This window comes from Trachypithecus francoisi, unplaced genomic scaffold, assembly GCF_009764315.1.
Source record: "Trachypithecus francoisi isolate TF-2019V2 unplaced genomic scaffold, Tfra_2.0 Lachesis_group1, whole genome shotgun sequence".
In the NCBI taxonomy this organism is placed as follows: Eukaryota; Metazoa; Chordata; class Mammalia; order Primates; family Cercopithecidae; genus Trachypithecus; species Trachypithecus francoisi.
In genome coordinates, this window is record NW_022681454.1 from 54,594,543 (window position 1) to 54,619,288 (window position 24,746).

General features: G+C 40.2%; 1 long non-coding RNA gene across 1 annotated transcript; it reads left to right on the forward strand.

Annotated features, from left to right (window-relative positions):
* The first annotated feature begins 229 nt into the window (after positions 1–229).
* LOC117085430 lies at positions 230–23,302 on the forward strand. Its single transcript, XR_004437955.1, has 3 exons — positions 230–309; positions 12,134–12,177; positions 22,551–23,302. It is a non-coding gene; the product is annotated as an uncharacterized LOC117085430 (long non-coding RNA).
* Positions 23,303–24,746: the final 1,444 nt, after the last annotated feature.

A 24,746-nucleotide genomic window follows, 5' to 3' on the forward strand; every position in this document is an offset into this window, starting at 1 on the left:
TTTCATGTTCATCTTCAAGTTTCCAATACAGTGTCTATTGCATGGAAGGTATTTCTTAGATCAACACAAGAAAGATTTAAAATGAAAAACAAAAAGTTTAAAATTTGAGGAGAGATGGAGAATGTGTAGAAGTGAGTCATATCATTCTCTGGGGGAGAAGCTTCTGGGCAGGAGGAACAGTCAGTGCTTGGTCCCTGAGTGTGGAGTTCGCTGAGCGGGGAGTGGCTGTGTGTTTAAGGAAGACCAAGGGGACCAGCTTGGCTGGGGGAGTGAAGGAGGAGGGAGGAAGCCAGAGGTGGGATCAGACAGGTAACAGAACAAAGCATCTGGCTGTGTAGGTCAAGGTAGGGGCTCTGGATTGGACTCTGAATGAGATGAGAAGCCTAGTGGAAGTTTTGTGCAGAACAGTGACTTACTCTGACCTGTATTCTTAGAGGATTGTTGTGGTTTCTGTGTAGGGAATAGAATATGGCAGGGCCAGGGAGGAAGCAGCAAGACCAGTCAGAAAGCTATAGCAGTAATCTGGTGAGAGATGATAATTGCCTTTCCTGGTGGATTGGCTGTGGAATATGGGAACAAGAGAGGTATCAGGGATGACCCCATGGCTTCAGCTCCGAGCAGGAAGGAGGGTGAAACGTTTTCTGACAGAGAAGTCTACTCAGAGAAGGAAATGACAAATTTAGTATTTACATGTTAAGTGTGAGATGCGTACTGCACATTCCATTGATTGCTCAGTAGACAGTTGGCAGTACAAGTGTGAAGTGGAGGGAGGCATACACATTAAAGATACATAAATATGGTTGTTCTTAGTTCTACTACTTAAGCTAAGATTGACTTCTGTGATGCAAACAGTAACAACAAAATACAATGGTTTATTACAATAGAAGTTTATTTCTCATAATTCCATAGTCTAGGAAAATTCCAGATCATTGGCAAATTGTGACAAGACCTATTTCTGTGGGGAGTTGAGAATAAAAACCTGATTGAAGTAGTTCAACAAGTAATGAGAAAAGGGGAATTGGAAGTGGAGACCGTGTACAGACAATTCATTTAAGGAGTTTTATTATAAAGGGGAGCCAAGAACTGGGGTGGTAACTTGAAGGAGATGTAGGCTTGGGACATTTTGTTATTGTTTTTATTTTTTTATTATTATTATTTTTTACCTGTGCCTGGAAACAAGTTCAGATGTTTTTAATTTTTTTTTTAAATTATACTTTAAGTTCTAGGGTACATGTGCACAACGTGCAGGTTTGTTACATATGTATACTTGTGCCATGCTGGTGTGCTGCACCCATTAACTCTTCATTTACATTAGGTATATCTCCTAATGCTATCCCTCCCTCCTCCCCCCTCCCCACAGTAGGCCCTGATGTGTGATGTTCCACTTCCTGTGTCCAAGTGTTCTCATTGTTCAGTTCCCATCTATGAGTGAGAACCTGTGGTGTTTGGTTTTCTGTTCTTGCGATAGTTTGCTGAGAATGATGGTTTCCAGCTGCATGCATGTCCCGAACTCATCCTTTTTTATGGCTGCATAGTATTCCATGGTGTATATGTGCCACATTTTCTTAATCCAGTCTGTCACTGATGGACATTTGGGTTGATTCCAAGTCTTTGCTATTGTGAATAGTGCCACAATAAACATACATGTGCTTGTGTCTTTATAGCAGCATGACTTATAATCCTTTGGGTATATACCCAGTAATGGGATGGTCGGGTCAAATGGTATTTCTAGTTCTAGATCCTTGAGGAATTGCCACACTGTTTTCCACAATGATTGAACTACTTTACAGTCTCACCAACAGCGTAAAAGTGTTTCTATTTCTCTACATCCTCTCCAGCACCTGTTGTTTCCTGACTTTTTATTGATTGCCATTCTAACTGGTGTGAGATGGTATCTCATTGTGGTTTTGATTTGCATTTCTCTGATGGCGAGTGATGATGAGCATTTTTTCACGTTTCTGTTGGCTGTATGAATGTCTTCTTTCGAGAAGTATCTGTTCATATCCTTTGCCCACTTTTTGATGGGGTTGTTTTTTTCTTGTGAATTTGTTTGAGTTCTTTGTAGTTTCTGGATATTAGCCCTTTGTCAGATGAGTAGATTGCAAAAATTTTCTCCCATTCTGTAGGTTGCCTGTTCACTCTGATGGTAGTTTCTTTTGCTGTGCGGAAGCTCTTTAGTTGAATTAGATCCCATTTGTCAATTTTGGCTTTTGTTGCCGTTGCTTTTGGTGTTTTAGACATGAAGTCCTTGCCCATGCCTATGTCCTGAATGGTATTACCTAGGTTTTCTTCTAGAGTTTTATGGTTTTAGGTCTAACATTTAAGTCTCTAATCCATCTTGAATTAATTTTCATATAAGGAGTAAGGAAAGGATCCAGTTTCAGCTTTCTACTTATGGCTAGCCAATTTTCCCAGCACCATTTATTAAATAGGGAATCCTTTCCCCATTTCTTGTTTTTGTCAGGTTTGTCAGGAAACAACTTCAGATGTTTTTAATTTTTAAGGCTTTTTATTATTTATTTATTTATTTTTTTTTTTGGTGAGGCTCTGTAGCTTAGTCTAGAGTACAGTGGCGTGATCTCAGCTCACTGCAAGTCCTGCCTCCCAGGCTCAAGCCATCCTCCCACCTTAGCCTTCTGAGTAGCTGGGACTGTAGGCATGAGCCACCATACTTGGCTATTTTTTTTTTTTATTGAGACAGAGTCACACTTTATTGCCTAGGCTGGTCTTGAACTCGTGAGCTCAAGAGATCTGTCCACCTCAGTCTCCCAAAGTGCTGGGATTACAGGCGTGAGCCAACATACCAGGCCTCTTAAAGCATTTTTTAATAGGAAAAAAGTATAGCGTGTTTACATGCTAATGGAAGTGGTTCAGTAGAAGGAAAAATATTGATGATGCAGGAAAGAGGGAGGAGAATTTCAAGAGCCCCGTACTTGAGTAAGTAGAGAAAATGCCAACCACAAAGAAGTTTTAGCTTTAGATAGGAGCAAGGATGATTCATCAATAAAAACAACAAGCGGCCAGGTGCAGTGGCTCACGCCTGTAATCCCAACAATTTGGGAGGCAGAGGTGTGTGGATCACTTGAGGTCAGGAGTTCAAGACCAGTCTGGCCAACATGATGAAACCCTGTCTCTACTAAAAATACAAAAATTAGCTAAGCATGTTGGCAGGTGCCTGTATTCCCAGCTACTCAGGAGGCTGAGGCAGGAGAATCACTTGAACCTGGGAGGCGGAGGTTGCAGTGAGCCGAGATCGCTCCATTGCACTGCAGCCTGGGCAACAAGAGCAAAACTCCATCTCAAACAAACAAACAAACAAACAAATGAACAAACAAACAAAACAAGCTAGCCTGAGCGTATGGACACAGAGGCAGGTAGGGAGATCAACAGGTCTGGTTTGTCTAGGACTGAGAGGTTTCCAGAATCATGGGACTTTCAGTGCCAAAACTAGGACAGCCCTTCATGAACTAGAATGATTGGTCACCCTAGAGGTAAAAGAATTCACAGGCGGAGTTTATAGAAGTTATCTTTGGTTTGCTTTGAGCATTGCCAAATGAGAAAGGGCAAGCCTTCCTCAGTGGATTCAACTCATTAATAAAATGAGATTATAACCCCTCTATGTAGCCTAAAACCCAGTGTTATGCTGTGTGAGGAATATTACAATGAATAAGTTGTAGCTCCTGTTCTGGAGGAGTTTAAGCTAGTGTATGAGAAAAAAAGAACATGACTACATGTAAGGCAAGCCAATGTGAGATGTCTGTAATGAGTTTATTCACTGTAAGTTCTCTGAGTCATGTTCCATATTCTTCAGGAAGCTATTATATGCTAGAGTAGATAGTACTCAATAATAATAGGAAACACTTCCTGAGATTTTACTGATTTCCAACAGCTGTACATCCATTATCTCTTTTCATCTCCATAACAGCTTATTACATAGGTCCAGCTATTATCACCTTCATTTTACAACTGAGGAAACAAATCCATAGTGATTAAGCAATTTGCTCCAGGTCACACAGCAAGTGATGGAAGAAGGTCTTGAACCCTGCTTGAACTCTGTAGCCCAAGCTTTTGAACACAACATTGCACTGCTTCCTAGAAATTATTATAATGCATGGAAATAAACTATGAGTAGCACAGACAAATGTCCTCAAAATTTAGAATAAGGCAAGGTAATTTTTGTTTGAGAAGAAGTCGTCACTAATGGAACTTGAAGGAGGTTAGTATTTCATTAGGCAGAGGTGAGGGGAGGACAGGCCAGGCAAAGGAACCTCAATAAGCACAAAAGTTCTTTTTTACCACCTCCTATTCTCATGGAGTCCCCAGCTCTGTGATCTGCTTGGTTTTCCTTCCTCTGCCTCCGAGAAGGAAGTCTGAATTTTCAGAAGGTGGAATCACAGCATAGAATGATGACTTTGACTTTCTTACATGCCTAGCTTACCTTTAGAGTTCTAGAATAGAGAACTCTGTTTGTCTTCAGGAGACTTAATACATGAGTGAATGAATGGATGAATGAATTCATTGCTTAAATATATTTTTTAAAAGTATGACTCATACAGAAAAGTATGTGGACAGTAAGTATTTTTATTAAGTGAACATCTGTATAACTGGCGTTCAGATGACAAAACAGAGCATTACCAATACCTTGGAAGCCCTTGTTATGCCGCTTTCTAATCATTACCCCCCATTCTCTGCCAGGGGTAATGACTCTCCTGACTCCTAAAATAAAACATTCACTTTCCCTGGTTTTAAACTGTGTACAAATAGAATTCTACATTTTGTTGTTTTTTGTATTTGACTTTTTTTACTCATTACAACGTTTGTGAGATTCATCCATATTACTGGATATAGCAGTAGGTATTTCATTCTCACCACTGAATGGTATTTCACAGCATGAATAGTCCAGAAAATCCCACTGTTTATTAAAGAATTCTACTCTCGATTTGTGTTGGAATAATGTCTAGTTTTTGGCTAACAATAGTTCTATCACGAACATTCTGAACTTGCCTTTTGGAAACATACTCATATCTTTTGAGCATAAACCTACATGTACGTTTAGACAGATGACAGATTTTTTTCTAGTGCTTTCATATTCTAGCACCTTGCTGGGCTTCCAGTACTATCCATCGTGTACAGGAAAGGTTATAGGGTTAAAGTGGCCACTTATCAGTGCTCTTGGGTTTGCTGCAGAGCTTCTTACCGGATTACAAAATGCACCAGGTAACTAGGCCTCCAGGTTGTATTACTGAGATGAAAATCAAGTATTGCAAATTGGCTGTTTACCAAAGATCAAATAAAAGCCAATTTTACCTTCTTCCTGAGTTGCTCTGATCCAAAGCTATGAACATGGCCAATTTTTTTTTTTTTTTTTTCTTGAGCTGGAATCTCACTCTTGTCCCCCAGGCTGGGGTGCAATGGCATGATCTCGGCTCACTGCAACCTTCACCTCCCTGCTTCAAGCGATTTTCCTGCCTCAGCCTCCCGAGTAGCTGGGACTACATGTGCCCACCACCATGCCTGGCTAATTTCTGTATTTTTTTTAGTACAGACGCGTTTTCACCATGTTGGTCAGGCCAGTCTCGAACTCCTGACCTCAGCTGATCCACCCGCCTCGGCCTCCCAAAGTGCTGAGATTACAGGCGTGAGCCACTGCACCTGGAGCATGGCCAATTCTATTCTTTCCATGTAACTCCAATTGCAAAGTCCTTATAGCTAACTGGTCCTGGCCAAGGGTGTTGTAGCTGCCACTATAGCTACTACATGCAACAGGTGAGAGACATTCAATATTTACCTATTGGTTGACTGGTTTGATTCTTGATGGTATACTGAATCACATCCTCGCACCTTTTCATAGGAAAAATTTTCTATACTCTTCAATATGGTAGCCACCGGCCTTGTAAAACTATTGAGCATTTGAAATATGACTAGTGAGACTGAGGAACTAATTTTTTAATATTTAATTTTAATATTTTTAAATTTTAAAAATGATACTTGATGCAGTTATAGAAAGTTTTAAGTGTGCTTGGACTAACTTGGCTGTGTGAATCTACTTTTTCAGCTGTAAATCGTATGAAATCTAAATTCACATCAAGTTTTTTTTTTGAGATGGACTCTCGCTCGGTTGCCCAGGCTGGAGTGCAGTGGTATGATCTCTGCTCGCTGCTACCACTGCCTCCATGGTGCAAGTAATTCTCCTGCCTCAGCCTCCCAAGTAGCTGGAATTACAGGAATGTGCCACCATGCTTGGCTAATTTTTGTATTTTTAATATAGATGAGGTTTCATGTTGGCCAGGCTGGTCTCCAACTCCTGATCTCAAGTAATCTGCCTACCTCCCAAAGTGCTGGAATTACAGCTGTGAGCCACCACACCTGGCAATATTTTTGATAAATATTTCACAACCAAATTGAGACATGCTGCAAGTGTAAAGGACACAAAAATACATTGTATAAAAAAATTTTACATTTTAAAACATTGATTGATTATATGTTGAAATAATAATATTTTGGATATGTTGGGTAAAATAAAATATATTATTGAATTTAATTTCTCTTATTTATTTTCCTTTTAATTGATAGCACTAGTAAATTTTAAATTACACAAGTAGCTTGCATTACACTGATTTTAGGCAGTGCTTTTCTAGCGATCCCCAAATATTATGTTTCACTACAGTTCCTAATAGAATCTTCTGCCTCAGGAATCTAGGTAATAATGTCTATTTATATAAATAAAGAATATGTTCCTGAATATATAACTGATGGTCAGGAAAGGGAGGTACATTTGGTAGAGAAGAGTGAGCATGAACTGTGGAGTCATCCTGTCTGGGTTTGTATCAAAGCTCTGTCCCTTAAATAGTTACCTTTAATGAAGTACTTGACCTCTCTGAATGTCAGATTTTCTCCTATGTAAATTGGGGATATGAATGCTGTAGAGCATGGGTTGCGCTCTGCCCTGATTCCCTGGGCCTCCTTTATCGTTTCTGTGCAGGAAGCTCCTCTGTCATTTGCTCGCCCAGCCCATATCTGTGGCCATCTTTGGGGAACTGCCCTTGGGCTGCTGGAGCTGCTTGGGGTCATAGCCAGTGAGTGACTGGTGCAGAAGTTTGAAAGCCTAATTCCCTAACCTCAAACAAGGACAAACTTCTATGTGTAATTTACACATTACCCTAGAATCCACCAGCCCAGGCAGAGACTTTACCTGGAAAAGGGACTTTTCCCCAACTTACACTTGTCTCTCCTGCGTCTAAGGTTCAGCTTCTGAAGAATCCAACTTGAGGCAGCCACCTACTGCCTATGTTTTTTGTTTTTTAGGGATTAAATGAGAAATGCCTGGCACAGAGACTTTTTTTTCCTTCCTTCCTTCCTTCCTTCCTTCCTTCTTTCCTTTCTTCCTTTCTTTCTTCTTTCTTTTTTTGAGTGGATATTGCTCCATCACCCAGGCTTGAGTGCAGTGGTATGATCTTGGCTCACTGCAGCCTCAACCTCCTGGGCTCAAGCAATCCTCCCACCTCAGCCTCCTTAGTAGCTGGGACCACAGACGTGCACCACCAGGCTCTGCTAATTTTTTTGTAGAGATAGGGGTCTTTCTATGTTGCCCAAGATGGTCTCAGACTCCTGGGTTCAAGTGATTCTCCCACCTAATCCTCCCAATGTGTTGAGATTACAGGCGTGAACCACTGTGCCCAGCCACAGAGGCCATTCTTAACCCTCTTCAGTTGCTTATACCATCCAATACACTCCAGTTATTTTACTACCACACCGGGAAGATGTGACTTGTCAGATATTTTTTACAATCCTGGAATGTTTTTGTGTTGAGACATCCATAGTCTCTTTCTCAGTTCCTTACCCGTGGCTATTTCTTCATTAGCTCAGATGTAACAAACATGTAAGAACTCAGAGGTTCTTGAGACCTTAGAGAACATTGAATCTACTTATGAACAACCAATGTTGCATACGTTTCTGCGATTTCTGAGTACAATGTTAAACAGATGCTGTGGGTAATTAAATCACTCTCAAGGTATAAATGAGACTACTTAAAAGGAACATTAACTATTTCAGAACCAAAATAGGAGATTCCTTCAGTTAAAAAATAACTTACTCAAATAAAATGTAATATACATGTAATATGCTTTCTCACTATACAAATACATATAAATGTTGCAACTATAGCATTTTATATGTGAAAGACAATCTGCTTGTATTTTTGGTTCATTTTTTGACAAGTTTTTATAAATAGAATACTTATCATTTATGACATTTATTGCATGCCAGATGTGATTCTAAGACATTCACAGACACTATCTCATTTAGTTTACTCAAAAACTCAGTTCAGATATGATCGCTTCAGAGAGTCCCTTCCTGGCCTTTCTGAATTAATCACCTTCAGTTGCTCTGCCATGACCTTTATCACTACCTGTAATTTTTGTTTGTTTGGCTTATGTGTTTACTGTGACCCTCCCCACCAACTCTTTCCCCACCCCAATTAGACTGTGTGCTTCAGATAGCAAGTACTATTCTGCCTTGCATACTTCTGTATCCACAGTTGCTAGACTAGTGGCACATGCTAAGCATTCCATACATATTTATTGAATGACAGAATGAATTAAAAACTTAATGTAGATGAGAACCCTGAAGCCCAGAGAGGCTAAAAAGTTAAGATTCCAGAACTGGTATGGTAAATGGCAAAACTCATATGTAAACTTTTGTCTTTTATCCAATAGGCGATATTGTCCTTTACTTTATGTGGGCTATAGAAGGTTGACATATCTTGCCTGTAAGGAAATCACTCCCTAGTAAGGGAAGGAAGTCGTTCCCTTCTAGTCAACAAGTACTTATTAACCCTTGCTAGGTGTTTTACTAAGCACTAGGAACACAGACGTAAACAATACAAACACAGCCGACGCTGGCGTGGAGCTTTTTGTCTAGACTCATGAGTAAAGAAGATGGACATTATAGGTAATAACAAGTGACATAAGTATTTTGAAAAGGAATGTAGAAAGATAGAAAAGAATAGCAAGGTAATCTAACCAAGTGAAAGGGGTCAGGGAAGCCTTCGCTGTGGAAGGGAATGTAGCTTGTCCAAAAAAACTGAGAGAAATAAAATGTGAAGGTCATGTAGAGGTGAGAACAAAAATGGCAGGTGGTAAATAGAGAACAGCCTTGAAGATGATATCTGCAAATAATAATCACACATGATGAAGAGTTATGTGTCCTAACAGAGGTGGATTACAGTGCTACTGGAGTTAGGAGAATGGTAAGATTCTCATTATAGGGGAAGCTTGATGAAGTTATTATAATGACATTTATAATGACGTTGAGGGCTGAAAGAATATAGATACATTGAAATGGGAAGGAATCTCCAAATAGTTTCTTGCATCTTTGTTAATTTCACTTTTTGAGTAGGTAATACACTCCCATGTTTTTATATATGTATAATGCCTAAAACTGTACAATATCGCATTTCCACTACTGTTTCTCACCCATCCAATCCCCAAGCCCCACACTACCATAGGTAATCTCTTTTGTTAGTTTTTTTGTATCCTTTCAGAATTACTTTATGTAAATACAAACAATTATAAATATAAATGCAAATCCCTAAACATTTTACCATACTATATAGCATACTGTATACACCATTCTATACTTAACAACATGTCTTGGAAGTCTTCCCATATCAGCATATAAATTACTTTCTCATTTTTTTTACAGCTGCTCAGTGTTCATATGGATGTATCATAATTAATTTAATCTTTTATTGATGAGCTCTTGGAGTGTTTTCAACTTTTGTCTATCAAATAGTTTTATAGATATGGCAGCTTACAATTGTACAAATATATATATAATTTTAAAAGCTATAACCAAATTGTCCTCAATGGAGGTTATATGAAAATACCTCCAAATGGTTAGATTTAACTGCATAACTAATGATGAAGCTAGAGAAGCAAATAAAGTAAATTTTTGAAAAAGATACCACTCATGTATTTGATCATTTCCAATAAAACACTAGGTACAACTAAAAGTTAGAAATGGAAAATTGTATTGTATGTTGACTCAGGTATGGATCCAAATTTTGTGAGGCTTGAAGCTTATGCAATTGGAGGAGACTTCTTTAAGGAAAAATAATAAGAAATTACAAAATGTAAAATTAGCAGACAGAACTTTGGAAGGGGCTCATGTGAGAGACAGACCCAAAGTGTAATCTTCATTTGTTTTGTGGCAAATCTGCTGTGTGTAAGACCTACATACACACACATGAAGGAGAACAACTTACTCATCCTTTTCACCTGGGAGAAACCATGTTCAAAACACGTGGACCACTGCCTTCAACTACGTGTCACTGAGAATAACTCCACAGGCCTTAGTGCTTTCAGCTCCATGATGTACGTAATATTCCCTGTAGTTGCCTTCTGTCTCTCTAAGTGAATTCATTCAACTATGTGACACCTTTCATCTTAGAAATCCCAACGACCTTACAGGTACTTTTTTTTTCCTTTTTTTTTTTGAGACAGCGTCTCACTCTGTCACTAGGCTGGTGTGCCGTGGCAGTCTCAACCTCCCAAGCTCAAGCAATCCTCCCACCTTAGTTTCCCAAGTAGTGAGAACTACAGACATGTGCCACCATGCCCAGCTAATCTATTTATTTATTTATTTAATATTTTTTGTAGCAATAAGGTTCCAGGACTATGCTTCCAGGACTGGTTTTGAGCACCTGGGCTCAAGTGATCCTCCCACCTCGGCCACCCAAAGTGCTGGTATTACAGCTGTGAGCCACCAATACTAACCATATGACCTTATAACCAATATTAACAATATGATCATGCTATAGAGAAAACCATAGCATTGTAAAGATAATTCCCTGGGAAGAGTTCAAAGGGTCCCCATCAATCTAATCTAACTTCGTAATATGCATCAAAGTTGCAGCTGGCAAGTGGTGACCATTGGGAAATGACTTCTTATATAAAGTCTGAAAAAGATAAGCTGATGAATTGCATGTAATGGTCTGAACTTAATTATCTATCTCTGTAATAGGCAGCAGCTTGTTTGTCTGTTCCCACGTTCTATGGGTTCCGTAGGCCAGCACCTTCATGGTCCCTCTGGAAAGAGAAGACAGTCAACTGATGAGGAGACAAGACATTTCTTGGAAAAGCAGTACAAGAGAAAACAGGAGCGGAGTAAGGAAAAGAAAAGAGGAAGAGGGTACAGAACCAGGGTTAAGAGACAACAGAATCAACTGGTGTAATGCTAATTAAAAACAAAGAGAGAGCTAACAGCGATGGGAGGAAGACTTGGAAGGACTGCTGTTGTCCCACCACCAGCAGCCCACAAACTCGTCCTTTAACCAGGGCACTTTGTTTCCCAACAAAGATAAACTTACAGGAAAAAAGAAAAAAAAGAGTGAAAATCAAGTCTAAAAGAATATACAGCATGGAATAAAAATTAAGAAATATGGAGTGCCTGCCAAACAAGATTAGGGTTTTAGTGGAACTGACTTCATTTAACAGAGAAAGACTCACTTCTGATACTTAAAACATAGACATTATCCAATCAAATGAGACTTGGAAGGAGTCCCTATCCAGCCACCTGCTTTGCAAATTGTAAAGGTCCTATGATGAACTTTAAGTCACCTTGACCTTTAGCCAAATGTGCCTCATAAGCTGAGTTTCATGTTCATTGCCGGTGTCCAAATGTCCACAGCTGAATTCTCAGGTTTGTGGTGAACAGATTTGGTAACTTCTTGTTAGGAAGCATCTGTTGCTGCTCTTGCTTCTTTACTTTACTTAAAGATGACTCATTAGGTAAGGAGAAGAAAGTCACTGAGGCCTGTGTATAAGGTAATCAATTTACCATCACAAACTGATATGCTGGAAATACCACCTTTCATCTTTTCTGATTTTGTTGTTTCAAAAATGCATTTTCTTTTTCAATTTGTTTTCTTTAAAAATTTATTCTACTCCCATGGTGTCTCACTGTGTGATGGAAATTGAATCTGTTTCATTATTGAGGTTTGTTCTCCCTCTGATCACATAGGAATCAAGGATACTTAAGCAGTGCCCAGAAAACTGGGTGTAGAAGTCACTATTGTTTTGGCTAACCCAGCAGACGTTCTCAAATACCTTCTACTTTGCCACTTTCCTTGCAGCTAGAGTGGACAAGTGGTCAAGTGATGGTGCCAGCCAATGAGAGGTAAGCAGGTTTCGGGGCTGTCTGGAAAGGCTTTGCTTTTCCTGACAAAATGAATGCAATATTCCAGTGCTCCCTCTTCCTCTCTTCCTCCTGACGTTAACATGGACACGAAGTCTGAAATTGCAGCAGTCATCTTACAATCGTGAAGAACAGGTCAGGAGAATTGCAGACTTGGTGGTCCCAACATCACAGAGCCACTGACCCATTCCCAGAGTCACTTTCCTCCAGAATTCTGTTGTGAGAGAAAAAGAAACATCCTCTTTGTTTAAGCCACTGTATGTTGGTTTTACAATTTTTTTTATTATTTGCAGTTAAAAACATTTCTAGCTGATTTAAAGAGTAAACAACTCTATTCTCCAGTCCATGGAGGTTGTTGCAGATATACTTATTGTTGAATGGTTCCTAGAGATCCAGTTGCAAACTGACCTTGGGCCTCTCACTGGAAATGAAAGTGACCAGGATTGGGATCCTGGCACTTAGGGCTCCAAAGTCATGCAGCCATTCTCTCAGAGACCTTGCCTAGAGACCAGAAGTGGGTCCCTGCTTCTCTAAAACTCTATAGACTGCCCAGACTGGAGAAATTAACCCTTTTCCCATCTTGCCACTTTCAAAGGCACTCTCCTTCATTCAGATCATTTATTGCCATCTCTTCTATGAGGTGAGGTTTTTACAAATCAAATGGAGTGCCTTTCTTCAGGAAGCTCCTACTTTCTGCTCAGCTACAAATTACCTCTGAGACAAGGAGACAAAAATTGACTTATCTCCCCAAAATTGAGGAGGTTAAAACTATAGAGAGAACCAACACAAATTCATGTTTTAATGAATTACCTTGCCACACCTACCAGTCTAGAAAAGTAACATCTGTGGCAGGAAACACTGTGTGTTTCTTAATGATAATCAATTAACTAGGACAACTTTTGATCCCTATACATGGATAAAATCATTTGGCATGATTCTACATCTACACAGAAGGCTTTCCAATGCATGGAGCATGGGTGATATACAGATGCTGCTGCTGCTTCTTTTTCTTAAGAAAAAAGGTCTTGCTCTATCACCCAGGCTGGAGTGTAGTGGCACAATCTTAGCTCACGGTAGCCTCAAACTCCTGGGCTCAAGCGATTCTTTCCCATTAGGTTCCCGAGTAACTAAGACTATAGGCACATGCTACCACACCCAGCTAGTTGAAAAAAAGAAAAAAAAGGGTTTTGGAGACAAGGTCTTGCTATGTTGCTCAGGCTAGTCTCCAATTCCTGGCCTCAAGTGACTCTCCAACCTCAGATCCTTTCGTCTTGGGCCCCGAAAGTGCTGGGATTACAGACATGAGCTACTGCATCTGGTCTGAATGTTTCTTTATACTTAAGTAAGACAGCTGGAGCCCCAGAAGCATGCTTTTGGATTATGGTGTGGGGATGGGAAGGAGAGTGAGAATGTCAACTATTCATCCTGGACTTGATCACATTTTTTTTTTTTTTTAATTTTTGATACAGTCTTGCTCTGTTGCCCAGGTTGGAGTGCAATGGTGTGATCTCAGCTCACTACAACCTCTGCCTCCTAGGTTAAAGCAATTCTCCTGCCTCAGCCTCCCAAGTACCTGGGACTACAGGCGCAATCCACCACACCTGGCTAATTTTTGTGTTTTTAGTAGAGATTGGGTTTCGCCATATTGGCCAGGGTGGTCTTGAACTCCTTACGTCAAATGATCCGCCCACCTCGGCCTCCCAAAGTGCTGGGGTTACAGGTTTGAGCCACCATGCCTGGCCTTGGACTTGGCCATGTCTAAGACTTCCACTGTTTATATTGTTTATATTTTAATTAATTAATTAACTTATATTTTATTTTATTTTTTAACAGATGGAGTCTCACTATGTTGCCCAGGCTGGTCTCAAACTCCTGGGTTCAAGTGATTCTCTGGCCTCGGCTTCCCAAAGTGTTGGGATTACAGGTGTGAGCCACAGCATCCAGGCAATATCATTCATATTTTCACCCCTACTGTCTATACTTAAGTGAGAGTTTTCATTTGAAAGTATTTGCTTTTTATCTCTGGATTTGTTGTTATTGTTGTTGTTGTTACTGAAAGTTTTACTTATGTTTAAAATTCAATTTTCTGAAGAGGTAACCTTTACATGATTAACTGCAGGATTGGTTATACTAGCAAATGACTGGAAACAACCTAAATATTATCAACAGAAGTCTGAATTAAACAAATTATAGCACAACCATATCATGGATTGCTGTAGCTGTAAAATCAAACAAGGAAGTGCTCTGGACAATCAGTGTGCAAATTCAATCTCCCATTTTGGTCTCTTATCTACTAATTCCCCACACCCCCCACAGGTAATTTCTTATATATTTTCCCAGAGTCTCTTTATACATAAGTAAATAAAAATGTAGATTCTTACTTTCTCCTTGTTTTTATATGAAAAGTAGGATACTTTACATAGTGTTCTGTCCCTTATTTCACTTAATAATGTATTGGATCTCTTTCCAAGATAAAACCTTTCATTTGTCCAAAATCTTCTTTTACATCTTGTAGTAACATTTTAAAGTTTTTTTCCTGTAGGTCTTGTACATTTCTTGTTATGTTTATTCCCAGATATTATACTGTTTTTATGGCTTTGGTAGTCTTTCCATTCTATCTTTTAATTGTTGTCATTTCATATGTCTTAATAGCTGCTTATTAACTGTCTGTCCTTGTATTTTTCTCTTGATTTTTAAAAATTTTTGCAAACTCTGATTAGGTTTAACAAATCATACTCCTTTTGGTCCAGGTTTATCTTCGCACTGCAAAGCTCTATGTTCTGAAGTTTTTGGTGCCCTAATTGCTGTAAGCCACAGTGTGCTCAGGACTTCTTACAATAAGATATTCTTCCTGACAGTCAAAGAATAATTTTAAGTCAGAGGCTAAGTGTAAGGGCACTGCTGGACTGGAGCTCAATCAAAACTATGACATAATTTCACAAAAACTATTCCATTAATTTGCTACAACACAGCTAGTGTGTATCTTTCACAGATGTTTGCTTTGTCAGTTGAAACTAGTCTTTGATTCCTTGGTGCTCACAGCCCACTGTACTTCACATTTTCAGGAACCCAAAGGAAACCCTTTTCATGTATTGAGTTTGGGGCCAGCTCAGCATCTATCTGTAACATCTTCCTGCACCATTATCTGAACTGCCTACTCTCATAATGACACACAATTTTAATGCAATATAATTACCAAAAATGTTTTCCATTCCTGTATTGCTTGTAGGCAGTCATAATTGGCCAGAAGGGACAAATATGATCAGATCTATTACATAATTTCTACTGCACTGAAGCTGTAAGTAGGTGGCTTTTAAATGGGTCAATCTTAGTTTCCAAAAATTTGGAGACAAAAGGCCATTCAATCAAAACCCAAATATTGGTGACCAACTATCATTCCCTTTCAATAAAAAGCCCTACATTTTCATAATAGGCTATAATAACTGCTCCCCAATTACAGCAACATTATTTTCAAACTCAGGTTTCCATTATTTAGGGGAAAATTATAAGGTGTGTGACACTTCCTAGGCCACACTTCTCTCTCAATGCCAATATCCCAGTTATTTCGGGTTTCATTGGCAGCTTCATCAGAGCCCATTAGGGAGAGATGAAAATCATGAGATTTGGAGAGTTGGTTGAAGAATCACAGAGTGTTAGAACTCATTTAATCCAATCTCATTTCACAGGTAAAGTAACCGAGGAAGAGAATGGTTAAATGACTTGCCCAACAACATGCAAGGACTTCCAAGAGACCAAGATTGCAGGCCGTCTCCTGCTTTCCAGTCCATCATTCCTTCTACCACATCATGATGCACCTTCCTAGGCATGAATGAGAAAACATGCCAATAATTATTTCGACAAAGTTGTGACAGCTACCAATGAAACTCTATACGTACATGCAATACTTCTTCAGCATTTCCTTTTCCTATTGGGCAATCTCATTCACTCTCATAGTTGTCATTACCACTGTGTAATCAATTACTTCAATTAGTATAGCCAGCCCTGGCCTCTTCTATGTACACCATTGCCTGTACCATAGCTCTACCCACCTAATTCACTGACAATTCAAATGACATCTTGTTGAAACTGAGCTTATATTTAATATTTCCACTAAATACATTCTTTCTGTATCTCCTCTTTTGGTGTTTGGCTTGATGATCACCCAGTTGTCTACGTCCTCACATTACCCTTCACATCCAATTTATTTTAATTTCTGTGGTTCCATTACCTAGATATTTCTCACCTATTTTCTCATCTTTTCATTTCTATTTACATGTCTTTGTTAATTCTCACCTATACTCTGTATCTTTTCTCTTCCAAAATTTTCTCCACACTACCTTCAGAGTCATTTTTCCAACAGGTAAATATTCTCTTGCTATATGCTTTCGTCTAAAATTCTTTGCTATCTTTTTCATGTCCATTAAATCATGCCCATATAGTATGATTATTTTCTTTCTTTCTTTTTTTTTTTTGAGACGGAGTCTCGCTCTGTCACCCAGCCTGGAGTGCAGTGGCGTGATCTCGGCTCACTGCAACCTCTACCTCCCGGGTTCAAGTGATTCTCCTACCTTACCCTACTGAGTGGCTGGGACTACAGGCGCCCGCCACTATGCCTGGTTAGTTTTTGTATTTTTTGTAGAGACAGGGTTTTATCATATTGGCCAGGCTGGTCTTGAATTCCTGACCTTGTGATCCACCCGCCTCGGCCTCCCAACATGCTGGGATTACAAGCGTGAGCCACCATGCCTGGCCTCTTTCTTTCTTTTTTATTTTAGACTTGGGGGTACGTGTGCAGATTTCTTATATGGGTATATTGCGTGATGCTGAGATTTGGGCATCTAATGATCCTAGTGCCCAAGTAGTGAATGTAGTACTGGATAGATAGTTTTTCAACCCTTGTCTCTCCCTATTCCTCCCCACTTTTGGAATCGCCAGTGTTTATTTTCCCTTCTTTGTGTCCTTGTGTACCCAATGTTTAGCTCTCATTTGTAAGTGAGAATATACAGTATTTGGTTTTCTGTTCCTGAGTTAATTTGCTTAGAATTTTTGCACCCATGTTGCTGCAAAGAACTCGACTGTGTTCTTTTCTATGGTATAATACTCCATGGTGTAGATATACCACATTTTCTGTATCCGATTCATTGTTCATGGGCACTTGGGTTGGTTTTATGTATTTGCTACTGTGACTAGCACTGCAGTGCACATTACAAGTGCAGGTGTCTTTTTTTGGTAGAATGATTTATTTTCCTTTGGGTATATACCCAAAGGACTTATAGGATTATATAACAATGGGACTTATACGATTATTGAAGATGCTTCATTATCTGTCCCATTTGCCTAGCCTCATCTCCCACCATAACTTTTCAACGTTAGGTCCTGTAAACACAAAAATACTTGCAATTCTGTTAACTTAAGCTATTTCATGCCTCCATGTCTTTACACGTGCAACTCCCTCTGTCTAAACTATTATCCTCTGCTCACCCTTCCTACATGTCTACTTTTATCCTCATGTTTATCCTTCAAGATGCAGTTTAAGAAAGAATCAACACCTCAGTGAAGATTATAGGCCGGTTTTATTTTTTGATCCTTCCTTGTGCCTTGTACGTACTTCTATTGTTACATATCACAACATAATTCCTTATTTACACATCACTGTGGTATTTATTATTATTATTATTAACTTTTTTAGAGACAAAGTCTCACTCTGTCACCTAGGCTGGAGTGCATGGCTCACTGTAGCCTCGACCTCCTGCGCTCAAGGGATCCTCCCTCCTCAGCGTCCCTCCTGAGTAGCTGAGACTACAGGCACACACCACCACACCTGATTAATTTTAAAACAATGTTTTGTATTGACAGGGGTCTCACTATATTGCCTAGGCTGTCCTCAAACTTCTGGCCTCAAGTAATCCTCTTACCTTAGCCTCCCAAAGTGCTAGGATTACAGGTGTGAGCCACCATGCCCAGCCTGCGGTATTTATCTTTGCCTCGAGAGTCAGCATAGTTCCTGAATGAATAGTAGAACAAATAAATGGGCACATGTAATAGAGAAACATTTTATGGTCAGATGTAACCTGGTATACTTAGAACATCCTGAAAATAATACTATTTAGTCAATGCTGCTTGGAATGGACTCATTGCCCAAGCTTTATATAACTAAAGTGTTTTAAATTTATAGAATTTTAATAACTATAATTTAAGTGATTATGATTCACATCTACCTTACCCTTTCATTGACTCATGAGTTTGTTTCCTCACTGTGAAATCATTGCATATAATTCTCTCCAGATGACAAAATAGTCATTTCAGCATAACATGCAGATATGGAAAAGACATCTTAGATTTAATCCCTTTTCCAGTAAGGTATTTAACAGAGTATTTTATATATTTGTAGTAGCATTAGTTAGTATTCATAGCCCTACCAATCTTTAGTCAAATTTTGTTGCACAATTGTTAAGATGTTCTGGACTTCCAGGCTTCAAGAACATAAATGGATGAGGCTATTACATACAAACTCATAAATCAGATATGTGGGGTTAAATATGGGGTTTACTAAATTAAATGGGGATATTTAGCTAATTGCAACACTAGCCTAAGGATTGGCTAATGTTTCATTTCAGGACTTCTCATATGTTTTTACCAAGGTACACATTACAAAGATTAATGATTTTGTATTCCTGGGGAATCTAGATGCTCACCTCCTACAAAGGTAAAATTTATTTAAATTACTAATTATACCTAGATCTTGCATTTTACTCCATTATATATTGTTTTAAATAACTTAATTTTAATAAGACTTCTACATAACTTTAGAGCCTGTGCCAAGTGTAAGCAATAGCTTCTAGCCCTTCCCTTCATTTTGCTATATATGCCAGGAATTAGGAGCTACCAAGTTTGGTAAGCAAGTAGGGAGTGTAAAGAGTACTGAGTCCATCACAAAGATTTGGTTGGATCCAAACCTGTGTGTTCCACTTACTAGCTTTTGCTCTTAAGCAAGTAACCTAACCTTGTAGTTTCATTTCCCTCATCTTAATGAAAATAATAACACCTGTCTTACTTCCTCAGAGGATTATTTTAAAGGTACGATGAAAATAAATTAGAGATCTGAAGACTTGGGCTCAGAAAATGGCCAAGAGCAAAGGAAGTTCAGGTAACCAGAATCAGAGTCAAATACAACATGTTGAACCACCAGCAGCCCCTGGATATACTTACCTTGGGCTGCCATCACTGCTGGCCCTGAGTCAGGCCTGTAGAGCATCATTGCTGCTGTTGCCTCTGCCAACACTGCCAGAATGAATTGTAATATCATCTTATTAAGTCTTAACTCAAGCTGCAAGCAAGCCTAGAAATGTTTGTACCAGGGCTTTTTGTCTTTTATAGTAGGAGATTGGCCTATGGTCCTAGTCATAGGCCAGGGGAAAGGAGACTCTCAGATTCAGGAGAGGATTAAGGCACTAGGCTCACAACATCTGTTTCTTGAACTGCTGACATGGTCTCCTAACTGGTATCACTGTTTCCAACCTTGCTGCCCTCCAACCACTCTCCCTACCAGCATCAGAGTTTCCTTTTCAAAGGAAAATGTAATTTTGCTACTGTTCTGTGTAAAGCCTTCAATGACCCTGGTCTCCTCAATGCCTAGATAAATACAAAATTATTCTAATACCCTACAAACCCTTCTAATGAGGTGTACATCCCCCCAGCCATATTCTTCTGAACTTCCCATCCTCCAGTGAACCCTTCTGTCTGGCTGAAGTACTAGTTTTCCCAGTGAGTCACGCTGTTTAACGCCTCTTTGCCTTCCCTTTTATAAAAAGGAGAACTATGAAGGAATTAAAAAAAAAAAGATGAGCATCTTTCTTCAGAAAAGGCCAGCATTGTGGGATCTTCCAGACAGTGAGGGAAGTAAGGAAAGGTTCTTTCCAGGTTAAGGCTGAAGCTATGAGACCAGTGGAAGAGAATTCTATGGCGTGCTGCTGCAGGTGGAGGCACAGTCAGCCTGTGATCAGTAGAGAGGACCGCTGAGCCTACCCAGGGCACACAGTCCACATGGAAGAGGACAGGGACCTGTGTCAGGGAGCAGCAAGTAGCCATTTAAGCAAACTCACACCTCTATCCTATTTTTGGGGATGAGCATAATCCTGGGATGCTTGTTTTGACCCATGGAGGAGAGAAAGCTCCTCAAATGAATACAATGGAATATTTTGCTAATGGACAATGTGATTTCAGGCCAAATTATACTAATTTGAAGACTGTATACTTGTGGACTAGAAATCAATCATCATGACAGTGCGTGCTCATGTTGTTCCTCCACTTGTAGAAACAACCTGTCAACTTTATGTAATGAGATTCAGAACATATGATTAAGTATAGAGCTTATTCAAGCACAAAGCTTGCCACCAGGAAACACTTACTCCAAACAAATGGGGTCAGTGTTTCAAAGAGGAAAAGTTAATGTTTCACTTATATAGGCAGAGACAGAAATTTTAGCAGAATTACAACATTTTCCATACAAGCCAAGTGCATACATTGCAGGGATTTGATTGGTTACAAAATGCTACATTTGCTTCATTCTATGAGGAGAGGTAGTGATCTTGGGGGTGGGGGGGTCTTATCTCTGGTGCCATCTGGTCTTCTTAATGATTTATAGGGGGAAAAAAAGGCAGAAGTTGCAGCTGCACATCAAGTGACTCAGGCCACATAGCCACATTCCTCTCAAGGCTGGAATACTTGAAAATTCTAACAGCTTTAAATTTGAATTATTTAATTTCACATTTCTCCACTTTCATTAAGATATTTTGAGTAAAGCATAGTAGATGTACTCAACAGGTTCTGGGCTCTTTCCATATTCAGGAGTTTAGTTCTGCATCACTAGGAAGCCTCATTCCTACAGTGTCGAGTCCCACAGCAGGGGAAATAAGTCAAGCTAGAAAGCTGATGGGATACTGGCCAATTTTTTTTTGAGACAGAGTCTTGCTCTGTCACGCAGGCTGGAGTGCAGTGGCACTATCTCAGCTCACTGCAACCTCTGCCTCCTGGGTTTAAGCAATTCTTCTGCCTCAGCCTCCCAAGTAGCTGGGAGTACAGATGCGCACTACCACGCCTACTTTTTGTATTTTTAGAGAGACGGAGTTTCACCATGTTGACCAGGCTGGTCTCAAGCTCCTGACCTCGTGATCCACCCCCCTCAGTCTCCCAAAGTGCTGGGATTACAGGCGTGAGCCACCGCACCTGGCCTGGCCAAATTTAATGTAACATGAAGGAAGTGACTCTGTGACCTGAGTCAGGCTACGTGGCTGCAGTTAATGCAATTCTGTGACGAACCGTTATATCAGTGTTTTCAGCTCTGCATTGACTTCATTGGGAACAGATGCCACAGCAGCAATAAAGACAAAAACAGGACAAAACCGAACAAATGATTATGTTTCCAAGAATAAGTAGCAATTTCTGTCACCAAATTCCCCATGATCCAAACCAGTGGCTTAGCTGATCATTTAGAGTGTTGGATCTGAAAGGTTAGTTGGGTTTTTATATCAACCATTAATTTAGTAATGTTATCTGGATGATAGACACTCAGTTTTTATGATAGCATAGGTTCCCCCTTGGGCGGCAGTGAGTACGTCTAAAGCCATATGGTTTTATAATGCAGCCTTTCTCATTGGAGCAGTTTCATTGTTTAATAACAAGATATCCATGAAGCTATTATTTAGGACCTTTTGGTTAGGGCCTCTGCTGCCAAATGAACATCCTCAATACCCAGTTGTGATAGAGAGATGGAAGCAAAATGATTATAAGAATGGAACAGGCCGGGCGCGGTGGCTCAAGCCTGTAATCCCAGCACTTTGGGAGGCCGAGACGGGCGGATCACGAGGTCAGGAGATCGAGACAATCCTGGCGAACACGGTGAAACCCCGTCTCTACTAAAAATACAAAAACTAGCCGGGCGAGGCGGCGGGAGCCTGTAGGCCCAGCTACTCGGGAGGCTGAGGCAGGAGAATGGCGTAAACCCGGGAGGCGGAGCTTGCAGTGAGCTGAGATCCGGCCACTGCACTCCAGTCCGGGCGACAGAGCGAGACTCCGCCTCAAAAAAAAAAAAAAAAAAAAAAAAGAATGGAACAAAGAACAAACACAAGCTTGTAAGTGAGGAAGATTTGTGGGTTTTGAAAGGGTACCAGCTATTTGACCTTGGGCCCAGCTATAAACCAAAAAACACCATCCTAACTGTCCTCAGGGTAAGCTTGGCCATTGTATTTGTCCATCCTCGCACTGTTATAAGAAATACCTGACACTGGGTGATTTATTTATTTATTTTTTGACACTGGGTAATTTATAAAGAGGTTTAATTGGCCCACGTTCCACAGGCTGTATAGGAAGCAGGGCGGCATCTGCTCAGGCCTCAGGAAAACTATAATCATGGCGGAAGGTGAAGGGGGAACCAGCACTTCACGCCAGAAGCAGCAGGAAGCGGGAGACGTGCTACACACTTTTAAACAGCCAGATCTCATGAGAACTCACTATCTCCACAACAGCACCAAGGGGGATGATGTTAAACCATGAGAAACCAGCTCCGTGATCCTATCACCTCCTACCAGGCTCCATCTTCAACAATGGGAATTACAGTTCGACATGAAATTTGGGCAAAGACGCAGATTCAAACCATCGCACCCACAGATGGGTGCTGCACAGCCAAGGCTTTCCGTTTGGAGCTGGCCATTAAATACCCAGTTGCTGTGCCCATTCACTGGCATGCCAATTAATACTTTCTAATATAATTTAATAAACCCTTCCCTTTGTGAGTGGCCAAATGGCTACTACTACTCAGTTTTCAAGACTCAGTTCCAATATACAGATAATTTGTGAAAGAATTGAGAAAACTGTTAAGATGAGTTGTCTCTGTGCAAGGAGAGTAGGCGTGACCATGAGAGGGACTTTTCGCTATATAGCCTTCTATGCTATTTGAATATCTCACAATATTAGTGTATTATTTTTATTATTGGATTTCCAAAAGTTAGAGAAATGAGGGTGTCGTCCTTGATTTTTGGTTTAAAAATGACCTAAAATGTCTTGTAAAGAAGGCACAAAAGGCATGTGGAAATAAAAAGTAAAAATACCTCAAGTGGTTTTTTTTTTTTTTTTTTTTTTTTTTTTTTGAGGCGGAGTCTCGCTCTGTCGCCCGGACTGGAGTGCAGTGGCCAGATCTCAGCTCACTGCAAGCTCCGCCTCTCGGGTTCCCGCCATTCTCCTGCCTCAGCCTCCCGAGTAGCTGGGACTACAGGCGCCCACCACCTCGCCCGGCTAGTTTTTTTGTATTTTTAGTAGAGACGGGGTTTCACCGTGTTAGCCAGGATGGTCTCGATCTCCTGACCTCGTGATCCGCCCGTCTCGGCCTCCCAAAGTGCTGGGATTACAGGCTTGAGCCACCGCGCCCGGCCTCAAGTGGTTTTTAAAAATTATTGTCTTAAACATCATTGAGAGCTGTCATCTCATATAGAATGTACTCATTAACACGCCAAAGGATAAAATAAATAAGTAAATAAGGAGTGTGTTGTATGTCCTTTGTATATGCAAAGCAGTTCTCTCATCCACCATTAGTGTGCCATCAGCCTTCCTCTTCAGTTCCTCCCTGACTGTGGGACGTGCCCAGGCTTCTGAACTGGGTACACTCAGGTGTCCTGTTAGTCTTCCTACCACATGTACCCTGGTATCCTACCACAGTACCATATACTGTACTCTTCTTTTCAAATATGAATCAGGTGTATTTGATCATTTGATTTTCATTATAACCCTGGAGAAATAATGAAAGACAGGTATTACCTCTTTGCTGATGAGGAAAACCTCTGCAGTTTTTCATGGAGCTAGGATGAGGATCCTGGTCTCCCAACCAGAAGGACGTTTTCTCTATTTCTTCCATGCTGCCTCATCTCTCAGATTGTTAGACCTGGACTCCCAAACCACCATGCATGCATTCCGTTTTTTTAAATGTGATTATTCTAGTGATACTGTAAGCATAGCTCCCTAATTCTCTTCTAATGCTATTTCACAGTACTCTACTCTTTTCCTGATAACATAAAAAATTGAATATATACACATATATTCCAATTGAGTGTGTGTGTGTGTGTGTGTGTGTGTGTGTGTGTGATATTTTTTTCCCTAACCAGGCTGTAAGCTCAATGAGGGCAAGGACTGTATGTTGCACATCACGACTCTATGCCTGTTTAGTGCCTGGAATATAGTAGGCATGCAATAAATATTTGCTGAATGAATGAATGAACACCAGCTACTTTGTTAGTTCCTCCTGTTTCCATTGCAGTATTCTTAAAATTAATTTGAACGGAGAAGGAAATTGGTTGAGTCAGGTATCTGGGAAGTTCAGGAATCAGTTGGCTTCAATCATAGCTCTGTGGAGGTTAGATTACACTTCTTTCCTTCTTCCTATCCCTTCCGCTCTTCCCCTTCTTTTTCTTCTTTCCTTCCTCCCCATTCTCCCTCTCTTCCTCTTCCTCTTCCTTCTCCTTTTGCTCCTCTGTCTCTGCCATTTTCTCCTTCTGTGGCTGGAC